Below are 13,139 nucleotides of genomic sequence, written 5' to 3'. Positions count from 1 at the left end.
GACTTTTGAGACAAAAGATATATTTTTTTAATTTTACATATATCATCTCCCCATTTCCCTTTGCAGCTGATAAACACATGTTGAATGGTTTCAATTCTATTCATTTCATAACCGCTTTGACAAAAAGATGCAAAATAAAATGTAAGCATGTCAAATACATTTTTTTTTGGCAGTAACACTTTGCAGTGTGTTGCTAACATGAATTAAACAAATAACAACATCAACAAAGATGATTTCATATTAAATTAACATGAACAACATTATGATTCAAGTTGTTATGTTTGGTAATCGTGTTAACTAATTTGTTTACTAGCATGAATTAAGCATGTGACATTAACAAAGATGAGTTCATATGAAGTATGCAATTAAAAAATACATACATGATTAATGACAATGTTTTATCTGAACCTAAACTCTGACTCTCCTGATATATTCTGATATTAACTAAAGTGAGCATGTCAAAACAAGCAGTACCTCAACCACTTTGATTGACAAGGCAAGAAAAGTTGAGTGTGTGTGTGTGTGTGTGTGTGTGTGTGTGTGTGTGAAAAGAAAATTACAATACATCAAATATAAATTATATATAACAGTGTAAGAGGATCTGAGGGACACCAAGATATAGCTTGGTGTCTATATAAAGCCAACACAATTGAAAGTTCTTCAGACACAAAAATGGCTAAAACAAGGAACCTTTCATGATAATATTTGAGATTGTGTAAAATTTTAAGGGTGTCCGAAAACTTTTTCCCACCACTGTGAATGGCATGGTGTTATTACGTGATATTTGGGATCTGTGTGCGTCACCAATGCACATTATGAATGCTTTGGCATTAGAGGACACGACACTCTCCAAATGGCACCTAGTTGTTGTTCAGGTAGTGGTAAAGCATGTGGTGGTAGGCCAGCAAGGTCTGGTAATGGTGGATAATGGACACTGATATAAGAGAAGAGCAATGGCTGGAGGAATTTGAAGAAGCAGGATGGATAAAAGTGGTTGGAGAAAAAGGAGGGGGGTGGGAGGGAGGCAGCAAAAGAGGGGAAGAAGTGTGTTGAGTAGGGATGTGGGGGTGAGATGTTGATGTTGCTGGATTAGTGATGTTTGACAAAGAAACAGTAGCAATACTGAGCAGAGAATCAGAGATTGTTTCAGTAGCATTGGTGTTTTGTGGAAATGGACCAGTAGATGTGAGTGTTGGAGTAATAGTGGTGGTTGTCCTGGTTAGTGCAGATTGTTGGGCTGCAGGATGGGTAGTCAAGGCTTTTGCTGGAATTGTAGATTGTGAATGACTTGGAGCTGTGGACGGCTTTGATGCGGTTGGTGAAATGGTAGAACTTTGTGAGAAAGTAGTTGCTGAATGAATAGTAATAGCTTTTGCGATGGTGGTGGCTGTAGGGATTGTGGGTGGTGGAACAGTAGTTTGGGTTGCAGTATTTGCAGAAACAGTGGATGGTAATGTGACAGAAATAGATGTTTGTGTCTCAGAAGGCACGCTAGTAGTGGTGGCAACAGGTGTTGGCAGAATAGTAGCAGTGGTGGTGGGAATGCTAGTAGTGGTGGGAATGCTAGTAGTGGTGGGAATGCTGGTAGTAGTGGGAATGCCGGTAGTGATGGGAATGCTGGTAGTGGTGGGAATGCCGGTAGTGGTGGGAATGCCGGTAGTGGTGGGAATGCCGGTAGTGGTGGGAATGCCGGTAGTGGTGGGAATGCCGGTAGTGGTGGGAATGCTGGTAGTAGTGGGAATGCCGGTAGTGATGGGAATGCTGGTAGTGGTGGGAATGCCGGTAGTGGTGGGAAAGCTGGTAGTGGTGGGAATGCCGGTAGTGGTGGGAAAGCTGGTAGTAGTGGGAATGCTAGTAGTTGTGGGAATGCTGGTGGTAATGGGAATGCTGGTAGTTGTGGGAATGCCGACTGCAGGTGGAATGACTGCTCCTGCTGCTGCTCCTGCTCCTACTGCTCCTGCTACTACTGCTCCTGCTGCTCCTACTGCTCCTGCTCCTGCTGCTCCCACTGCTCCTGCTACCGGTCCTACTGCTGCTCCTGCTCCTACTGCTCCTGCTACTGCTGCTCCTGCTCCTACTGCTCCTGCTACTGCTGCTCCTGCTCCTACTGCTCCTGCTACCGGTCCTGCTGCTGCTCCTGCTCCTACTGCTCCTGCTACTGCTGCTCCTGCTCCTACTGCTCCTGCTCCCACTGCTCCTGCTACCGGTCCTGCTGCTGCTCCTGCTCCTACTGCTCCTGCTCCCACTGCTCCTGCTACCGGTCCTGCTGCTGCTCCTGCTCCTACTGCTCCTGCTACTGCTGCTCCTGCTCCTACTGCTCCTGCTGCTCCCACTGCTCCTGCTACCGGTCCTGCTGCTGCTCCTGCTCCTACTGCTCCTGCTGCTGCTGCTCCTGCTCCTACCTCTCCTGCTACTGCTTCTTCTGCTGCTGCTCCTGCTGCTCCTACCGGTCCTGCTGCTCCTACCGCTCCTGCTTCTCCTACTGCTCCTGCTGCTCCTACTGCTGCTGCTGCTCCTGCTGCTGCTTCTGCTGCTGCTCCTGCTCCTACTGCTTCTGCTGCCCCTCCTGCTCCTACTGCCCCTGCTACTGCTTCTGCTCCTCCTGCCCCTGCTACTGCTTCTGCTGCTCCTTCTACTCCTACTCCTCCTGCTCTTACTGCTCTTACTGTTGCTGCTACTGCTTCTGCTACTGCTGCTACTGCTGCTCGAAATGCTCCTACTGCTCCTGAACTTAATGCTCTTACTGCTCCTGCTACAACTCCTACTGCTGCTCCTGCTACTCCTACTGCTTGTGCTCTTACTGCTCCTGCTCCTGCTCCTACTGCTCCTGCTCCTGCAGCTACTGCTGAAGCTATTGCCCATGCTCCCCCCGTCTTCGTCTTTGTATCCATCTCATTCTTCCTTGGTTTCTTAGTGGGGCTGGTAGTAGTTGTAGTAGTTGTAGAAGTGGTTGTGGAAGGGGCAGACGTAGTTGAAGCAGTGGTAGACAAAAGGGCAGAGGTGGTTGTGGAAGGGGCAGAGGTGGTTGAAGCAGTGGGGGGGCATTTGCATTTTGTACTTTCCTCATTAAGGGCTGAATAAAACTCAGCAACAGTTGTGTGAAGAGGACAACGTGTTTGAGGGAACACCTCAAATCCTGGGTTGAACCTGCTCAGTGTTTGATGGAGCTCTTCCAGGGTTCTGGTCGTTAGATATTTATTGGTGTGTTCATCTGGAACGTTGTCACCCCAGTGTGCGCTTGCTATCCATCTGTTCAAACTGGAACTGTAGCAGCAAAATGCTGACCAGAGCATGGAGGGGATGTTGATCTTGTTGTTGAGGAAGTTGTTGGTGCTGGGCTGTGCCCCAGCAACCACAAAGCCTTCATGACGTGCATTGTTGTCGATGCAGTATTTTTGCAGCACACACTTGACACAGCTCTCCATATCTTTCCAGCTGTTCTGGTTAAAACTTCCTGCTTGTGGAACAATGTTGGTCAGGGTGAAGGTAGATTCTTTATCTTCCTCAGTGAAGGCATGAGAACTCGGGAATATGTGGCCCCTATCAAGGTCTAACTGGTTTTTGTAATCGTTGTTCCCAGCCTGGTGCCTGTAGATCTTGTTTCTGGAGGGAACCATGTTTATGTTGCCTCCACTGTTCTCCAGCTGCAATGTTTAGAAGGCTAAGTGTTAGTGTACAACATATATATCTGTATCTATCTATCTATCTATCTATGTATACACACACACACACATATATCTATAGATATATAGATAGATAGATAAATAGATATAGATATACAGTATATGTGTGTGTGTGTGTGTGTGTGTGTGTGTGTGTGTGTGTCTGTCTATCTATCTATCCATCCATCTATCTATCTATTAAATTGTACATATTTTAGGTATTCTAGGTACTCAGGTAACTCAAAGTTACCTACCCAAAGAGGTTTATTTAGTCTTCATGTTGATACTGAGAAGACTGCATTACCAACAGCAGTCAAAACTTATTAAGCTATATCAAGAAATGTGTAGTCTGTACATGTGGACATTCTAACAATGCATCAAAGTAATCAGATTACATAACTGAGTTGGTGAATTCCAATTAGGGTTGTCCCGATCCGATCATGTGATCGGAAATCGGGGCCGATCACATGACTGAAGACTCGATCGGGACTCCGACGTTATGTCCCGATCAGGTATCGGATAAATAATATATATACATATGTATATTTATTGTTATTATTTTTAATCACATTTCAATATATGGGCTATTAGTGATAAAAAATAAATGAGAATAAAATACCAACGTTTACAGGCCGGGTCTGTCTGTGACAGACACCACTGACCAGCGCATGCGCGGAACACGGCAGCACGCAGCAGTTTGTTTTGAAGCTGAGGTGTGTGATATCAGAGAAACTCTAATACAGTAGACGGGCTCTGGTGATATGCTGCTACTATCACGGACGGAATCGCGGAATTAGCCAAATAAAACGGAAACCGACTCCAAAAGGCAGATAAACTTTCCAGCTACAGCAGCGCACTGACATAGATTGTGAAACAAAGCGAAGAGGTGCCACTCCGCTGTATTTTCGCTGGCTAAAAGCAGCACACTGGCTTAGCTTGTCTATTCAGAGAAGAGGTATCACTTTGGCTTATTTTTCGATCTATGTTATCACATGCATACTACTGCTCATTCATTGGTAGCTGAATTGTTAGGTCTGTTTGATAAGTAATTTACATTGTTAAAACAAATAATAATTTAACATATTGTTACAGCAAAAAGTACTCTGTCAACCCTCAGGTGAAATAATTACTGATACATCCTCCTATCATTTTTGTTCAATCATTAATAACATATCATTTCCTGGTTTTATAGAAGTATCGGATCGGGACTCGGTATCGGCAGATACTCAAAATCAAATGACTCGGACTCGGACTCGGGCAAAAAAACGTGATCGGGACATCCCTAATTCCAATGGACAATTTTGATGGAAAGGTGTTCTTGCAATAACTACAACATTAATATTGAATGAGGCACTCCAGATCTTTACTGTTGAGACAGGAGCCTGAAACCTAACAGAAATAATATGGTGAATAAGAATTTCTGCGATGGACTGGCGACCTGTCCAGGGTGTTTCACTGCCTTCCACCCAATGTGCACTGGGATAGGCTCCAGCAACCCCCTGCGACCCTAGTGAGCGTAAGCGGTTTAGAAGATGAATGAATGAATGAAAATCAGCTTTCAAGCCATGTTAATCAGTGGTGGGAAACAGTGACAGGTTAATACATGATTTTTTTTTTTATTGAAGTGATTGCTCAGATTGTTACCCATTTAGTGGTGTTTTGCTTGGTGATACATCCACCAAGTTTGGTCTATTAACTCCCTCCATGGTAGATTTGGTCACCCATTTTAAGTATTTGGGCATGACTGTCAAGTGTACTGAGTACTGGAGGCAGCTGTATATCACAGGGAAAAACATAGTTTAACAAATTTCAAATTTATTCACAATTATTTATAAATAGGTGCAGCTATGATGCACATGCACTCTATGATATTATCACATCTGTCTTATATCTGATTTTTTTGTGCAACATTTGAGCTTGGATTTGTTAAGTATTCAAAATCTGCTAAATACTTCAAGTTTTATATTTTCATGATACACATTTTTCCTAAATGTGCCTCATGCAGTATTTTAAAATGCTCAGTATAATCATTAATACGTAATCTGTGAGCTTCCATGAATTACTTCCTTAGGTAACGTTTAATTCTTGAAGCTAAGACATGCTTTCCTTCACATCATAATGCAGCACAGACAGATCTTTAGTTGTCAGGGAGCTGTGGTGCTTGTAGTGTAAAAAACAATCAATCAGCTCTTCACAATGAAAAAAAAAAACAGTACAATGTTTATTAAAAAATTACCTGTGGCTCTATCTTCCAGGGTGTGGGGGGTCTTCCTGTAGTGCTCCCAATGTACTTGTAGGCGGAAAACACTGGAATCTTGTTGCGGATGTCGTAGAGCGTCACAAACCTTCTTTCTGACTTGTAAGTCTGACAAATGGGTTTGTAGCGGTTCTGGTCCAGGATTTTCCCATCTTCCAAAATGCCCGGGATGAGGGGCGGAGTCTCCTCCAGGAAAAACTGTGGACAGGCCGATATGGACGTCACCACTTCTGCCTCCAGGGGACCAATGGACACAAGCAGGGCCAGGAAAGCCCACGTACGCCCTGACCACATCGTCACAGGCTCTGCAAACAGAGAGAGTTACACTAACAGCTGAATGTCAGGCTGCTTTTTGTTTTTCTTCTGTCCAAGCCAAAGTGGAAAACTTTACCCCCAGCCCCATCCCTTCTTTTAAGCACTTTAAAATCAGTATGAAAGTCGCCTGATAGCCAATGCAGAGACTTTAAAATAGCTCCTCTCGCTCCAGACAGAGCATTGCAGAAGTCCAGTCTACTAGTAAAAAAACATGCATAAGAGGCCTTACTCTGTTTTAAGGAATTAGTGACCATTTGAGCTTTGGGAACAGTTGAATTATGGCACTTTTATACTTTATTTTCCCCCCTTGGTCCAAAACAAGGTAGAAAAGCTGACTTTGCTTAATTTTTGATTTTATGTCTTTAAATTGCCACTGGCCAATTACAGGAAAACCAGGGCTTGTTGACAAAAGTCAGATCAGCTCAGAAGTAAGAGAGTTGACTGGATCACGTTTTGGTAGCCTGTTAAAAGTAGAGATGTAGCAGCGCTCTGATTCCAGTCGGAGTACAAATTTGGTTCTAATTTCTGAGACTTAAGATGAGCATGATGGGTTTGCATGAGCTCATTCACTGTGATTTAACCTCTGGATTTCATACATATACTTCCTATCTCATGGACATCCGTGAAGCCTTGGAATTAGACAAAAATGAATAAAATGGAACATGAATCAGAGGGAAACTAAATACTAAAATGCTTACCCAGTTCCATGTGGTTTTGGCTCTGCCTGTCCTGAAACAGCTGCTCAGTGTCTTCCCTTTTCAAGAACCACAAAGTGACTTTCTTCCTCGAATATTAGCAGAGCTTTGACATGCAAATCAAAGTTTCATCAGCACATCAACATTTACAGTCAGGGGGTGTGCACTTCTCAGTGTCTGCACAGGGCATGAACCTTAATTGACCTTTACAGTAGACATTCACACTTCCCTTTACCACCACTTGATACAGTGGCTAGACCAGATGATTTTGACATGGGAAAGGACAAAGCCGTGTATGAGATTCAGAAGAATCAAGTCATTACCATGGCAACAGCATCATATCACTGATCATCTCAGTGGCAGCTTTGAGAGATTTTACTTTCAGGTCTTAAAGGTCCTAAAAGAGAAGATCCAAGGACTTAAGTTGCTCTTCTACAATTTGTCTTTAGTTTGGTACCAGTCACTTTACAAGAGTAGGTGTCGTTTTTTTTTTTTTTTTTTTTTAACAATTATGTGCAAAATGATCAGGGTTTTCTATATTATAGTGGTATTAAAATGTTTGAAACACAAATTGAAATCATTACGCCGTGTTTTGAGCGTCAGAAGCGATCAGCGTTATGAAGTAAGGCATGTCACCACCCGACATTCTGGTGACGCTTCTGATGGACGTTGTACAACACCAACCGGCCAATGGGACTAGAGATGGAAATTAGCCACACGGCTACAATCTCACGTGTTTACATTTATATGTGCATTAACATGTACTGTCCCATTTCTTTCTTTTAAAAATAAATAAATCTACAAATCTGCAAATGAAGGCGGAAGAATCACGCCGAAACTGTCAAGGTAAAGCATCAAGTTTTTATACTTTGTCCTTAAAAAAAAAAAATTCAATTGAATCTATTCAAGACATAATGAACTTCCACAACCTAGCATTATGAACTGTTTTTCATTAAAATAACAAAACTAATACCCTGTATGATAACCTACACTCAGTGTCTCTTCCTCAGCTCCAGCTGTCCAGTCTGACCAGTTCAGCTCAGCAGCTCTGCCATAAATTCTACCTTTTATAAGATAAGATAAGATAAGATAAGATAAGATATTCCTTTATTAGTCCCACGGTGGGGAAATTTCAAGCATTACAGCAGCAAAGTGGATAGCAAAATATGAAGCATAATTTACATTATAAACAGTATAAACACATAATAAAAAGCAAAAAGCAATATAAACATTATAAACGTGGAATATAGAAAAAAATAGAAATATGAACAAAGTTCAAATATTTAAAAAAAAAAAGTTTATAATGTTCAGTTTGTGTTGACATTGTGCAGAATGTGTCACTTTAATTCTGTGTTTATTACTGAGGTTGCAGTTTGCAGAGGTCTGCTGCTGGACTACATTTATCTTATACAATGAAGGGGGACAGAATAGTGGAAACAGCTGTCAGTAAAGTGCAGTCCAGTCCAACAGCAGCACTAACTATGAGCTCAATGCCAAACACAGAAGTGAATGAACTCCTCTGCTCAGCTTGACAACAAGACAAGCTGAGCATTACAGGCAGCAGGAAAGGAAAAGAGGCAGTTTGAGCCACAAACACATGGGTGGCTTAATCAAATCAAACATATGTGGCTTAATCAAAAATGGTTATTGTGGTCAGTAAAATCTGCCTAAGCGTCAGACATTTGAGCGTCAGACACCACCCTTGGCACATTCTTTCACTTCTCCAAACAGTTATTCTGTGAATTCTCTGACTTCCTAGCATCTCCCTGCTGAGTCAATCAGGTTTCATTTCATGTCTATAAGTTGGTCAAAGTGAACTCACAAGCCTGTTTCCAGTACTAAAAATTACTTTGTAACAGAATTATTTACTCTCTGAAACAAGGTCATTATAGTCCACTAAAACCAAACTAAAAACTAAGGCTGGATATGAAAAAACATTTCAGTGAACTGAAATGAAAATAAAGACTAGGATTCATTTTAAAAAATAAAAAGTAAACCAACTGAAATGATATTGTGTTTTCACAAAATTAAGCTAAAATCAAAGTGTGCATAGAGTGTTTAGTGTTGCTGCTGCATAAACATAAATAGGACCTCACGTTGTGTCAATCACGTTCGACTCTGACACATTTGTCCGTCATCAAAGTTTTCGGAGTGGGTTTGATTTTCTGTGTTTTTTGCAACAAGTTTAAACAATCCCTGAGACAACTGAATGGACTGTCAAGAAGCCAGACTGATCCCAGGGCAGCTGTTGGTTTTTTGTACTGCGTATTATAATAATGAAATGCATGTGTCAGTGTGTAAGCTTTCTGTGCGTAATGATTTTTATCGGGTTAAAAAAACACATACAAAATATACGGACTGTAGTGTGCAAAGGCCTTTCCACTCAGGCGACTCGGGTTCGAGTCCGAGGCGAGACCAGCTTTTCATCGACTGAGACCGTGTCCAGTTTTTGGTTGTGGAGCCTAAACCTAACCATACCCATTTCCAGTAAAGGAAAAATTATGTTCCTGTGTCCAAATGTGTAAAAAGACAAATTGGTGTATCTGTCCATATGCATACAAAAATGGACAATTTATATGCGTGGACACAAATCTGGTGACTACTGGAAAGAACGATTTTCTGAATAATGAACACATGACCTCCTGTTTGAAGAAATCAGCAGGGACGTCCTGCCGCTGTCCTCTGCCCTTGGATGTACTCTGCACTTCTCTCTACTTTATATATACATTTTATATTGCAAGTCAGCGAAAGCATGAAAGGGGAACCGCGAATTTCATTTCGCAACATTTCAAGGAATTCTTGAGACAGTGACAAGGTCATGCCCTGTCGCCTTGTCTTTTCTCAGCCAAGAGATGAGATCATTTACAGCCAAACAAAAGATTTAATGCTCATTTAAGATGCCAGAATTAAATCCCACCAGGGCTCATTACAGCACCGTGGATCAACATGGCAACAAGTCACTGTTTAATTTTTTAAGACAGGTGTTTTTCCTAATGGGATGAAAACTGCAAAAGTAATTCCAATATTTAAAAACGGAGATAAGTACCATATGAGTAACTATAGACCTGTGTCCCTGTGGTTACTACGAACACACAAATCCGCTGTTTATAAAGTCACACATTATGAAATTTAAGCATTTAATTGATTATAAAATAATGCAAATTATGTTCAGAGCTAAAACAAAGGCGCTCCCAGACAGCAGCATACAAAAACTCTTCTCCATAAAGGGATGTAAATATAATCTGAGAGCTGTTGTTAAGTTCACTATACAAAAAGCTAAAAAAAAAAGATTAAAAGGAGATGGATTTCTGTTGTTGGGGCAAAACTCTGGAATGATTCTGATGAAAATATATGAATGTGTAATTCGCTTTTGGTTTTCAAAAGAATGGTTTATAATTCTATTTTTGAGGATTATAAAAGTGAGGGATGATTATTGTTGAAACTGGTATAATTATTATGATTATTATTTATTAAATTCTGGAGGGTAGAAGTTGAACGGCCACCAAAATCGCCACCAAATACAGAGATTGTTGTCTGTTCATAATGTGGTTTATATTGTTTAAAGATTATTTTCTATGTATACTGTATATTGTTTATGCAAATGGCATTGTGTGACTGAAATAAAATACTAATTCAGCAAACCTCAGTACACTGCATGATGACGGAGCCTCGACACACTATCATCTCTACTGTCACTCACTGGCAAGTCCACCTCTGATTTTATTGTTTCTGCACTATAGACTTTTGTCATGTTGTAGCACTGATTTTTTTAATAGCCTATTTTATTTTAGATAATTTATGTGGTGAAGCAACACAAATCGATGAGGGCGATACATTTTCATCCCAACACAGATGAAAATAATTCGATAAATAAATCAAAACAGTGATTGGTTATTCAAGCAAACATTTGAGAAAAATCTGTGTGTGTGTGTGTGTGTGTGTGCTGTGGAAAAATCATAACATTATGGTTTCAGTCCTTTTCATTACATCAGAGATGGCTGGCGTACAAGTTTACCAAGAAGTTCTGGGAGTAAAACTTTCTCCTCGAGGAAGTGAAGGCAGCACACGGGGAGCACGGTGTGGAGTGGTGTTCGGACAAAAAATTAGAAATTGTGTTGAGGTCACATCGGTGTGATTTTAGTGAAACTCTGGGGTGAAATAAATAAAAATGATGGACCTACCGTGTGCTGGGAAACTCCCTGTATAGAGCTGGAGTTTGCATGATGTCACTGAAGGCAACACATAGACTGTTTCAGGCGGTAAATATAACCTGGGGATGGAGGACGAGCAAAACACCAGGCTTGGGTCGGGTTTGGACATAAAGACAGAATGTCTCCTGGGTTTGCATCAGATTTAGACAAAACTGTGTGTCCTGATCCGACTCTAATGGACTCTCAATATAAATATACTACAGAGTGGGTGGAATGTCCCTTTAACCATACAGAGCCAGGTTGCTTGAGTAACCAGGTCGAAAGTGGAATTGTCCATAAGTGTAAATGTAACTGTTACTGTTATCAGGGACAGGTCTGCATATAATTATCAGTCACTTAGTGCAAAGAAAAACTTTATTAATAAATGCAAAGCTGCCCCTCTAACCCCCCAACACCTCCATGATCAGCTCGTTGGCGTCGGCGTATCCGGCTCCGCTCGACAGGACCTTGGCTCGCACCTTCGCCAGGACGAGCTCACGGGGCAGGCCCGTCTGCAGCGCCCTCACGGCCGACGCCTCGCTCAGCATCAGCCCCTCCTCCAGGTGGTCCGTCTCCATGGGGACCTCGTGGTCCCGGCTGGAGGGCGTCTTCCTCGGCCTGAACAGGTCGGACACCAGCTCCCGCAGTCTGCGGTACGCGGTGCCGCGGCTGCGGAGCCGGCGCTGGATGCTGCGGGCCACCAGGTGGGGCGGCAGGCCCATCCCGTGCGCCTGACGCACCACGTGGATGTTTTCTGATTGGTGGACGGGCAGGACACCTGGGCACCTGGTGCAGGGCAGATGATGGTGACGATGGTGAGAAGGATGACGATACTAGAGCTGCCATCATTATCACAAAAAAAAAAAAAAAAAAAAATCCTGTAAGAGCGACCAAGTGGTAAAACTCCAAATCTTACCAAGAATATTTGCCTTATTTTAAGTCAAAATGTCTTATTTCTAGTCAAACTATATCATTACACTTAAAATAAGACATGATCACCTAAGAAATGACTTGTTTATAGGCAATTTTCAGTTGTTTCAAGCTGATTTTCAGTTGTTTCAAGTGAATTTTCACTTGTTCCATTGGCAAAATTTGCCAATGGAACATGTGAAAATTGTCTAAAAACAAATTATTTCTGAGGTGATCATGTCTTATTTTAAGTGTAATGAGATATTTTGACTAGAAATAAGACATTTTGACTTGAAATAAATATTCTTGGTAAGATTTTGCGTTTTTGCAGTATTCAAAATACTCTGTGGTTCTCCAAAGAATCATCACCAGCTGAAGAACCTCTTTATTTAGCGGCTGGTTCCTCGCACACTTTGTGTGGCTCTTTAAAGTCCTAAAGGTTCTTTACTGGAGGCATATATTAAGTTATTTAGTTCCCTGCAGGTTTTGATAAAAGGTTTGTTGGCAGGTTGCAGTGAACGGTGTGCAGGGTTGTCCTACCTCTGGTTCTGGTCTCCAGCTCGTCCTCCAGCGGCCGGCTGCTGGTTCGAGCCCTGCTGAGAGCAGGAGACCACAGGAGACAAAACAAACAAAATCAGTCCGCCATCTTTGATGAGTCTGTTTTATGTTGGTTTACAGAGTTCCTGCTCAGTTTAATTGCTTGTCTTTTCTTGGTCCCTCCATTTGATTCTGTTTTATTTTCTAGGTGTGAACCTGTTTCTGACTGAGGAGCTACGGCGGCTCTTCAGGGCCACAGCATGGAGGCAAAAATCATGGAGGGTTTTCTGGGTCAAGGAACCAGATGGCTTCACTTTGCTGAATCTGGTTCTTGGTTCTTGGTTCCTTGACCAAATATCAGAAAAAACTGTTTCTACAAGTTTTTCCTCACAAATCTGTGACTTTATGATCTCAGACTTTTCAAGTTTTGTTTCTCATTAATTCATGATTTGTTTTCTTCGTGAATTTATGACTTTAACCTCAGAGAATTTCTGTTTGTTTTTGTTTTTTCTTGTAACTTTAGAGAGAAGCTCAGCCGTGATGAAGATGATGAGCGGTGACTCTTCATCACCTT

The sequence above is a fragment of the Myripristis murdjan genome, chromosome 18 (genome assembly GCF_902150065.1).
Source record: "Myripristis murdjan chromosome 18, fMyrMur1.1, whole genome shotgun sequence".
NCBI classification, from domain to species: domain Eukaryota; kingdom Metazoa; phylum Chordata; class Actinopteri; order Holocentriformes; family Holocentridae; genus Myripristis; species Myripristis murdjan.
The sequence above is the reverse complement of the archived record's forward strand: the minus strand, read 5'-3'. Positions refer to the sequence as shown.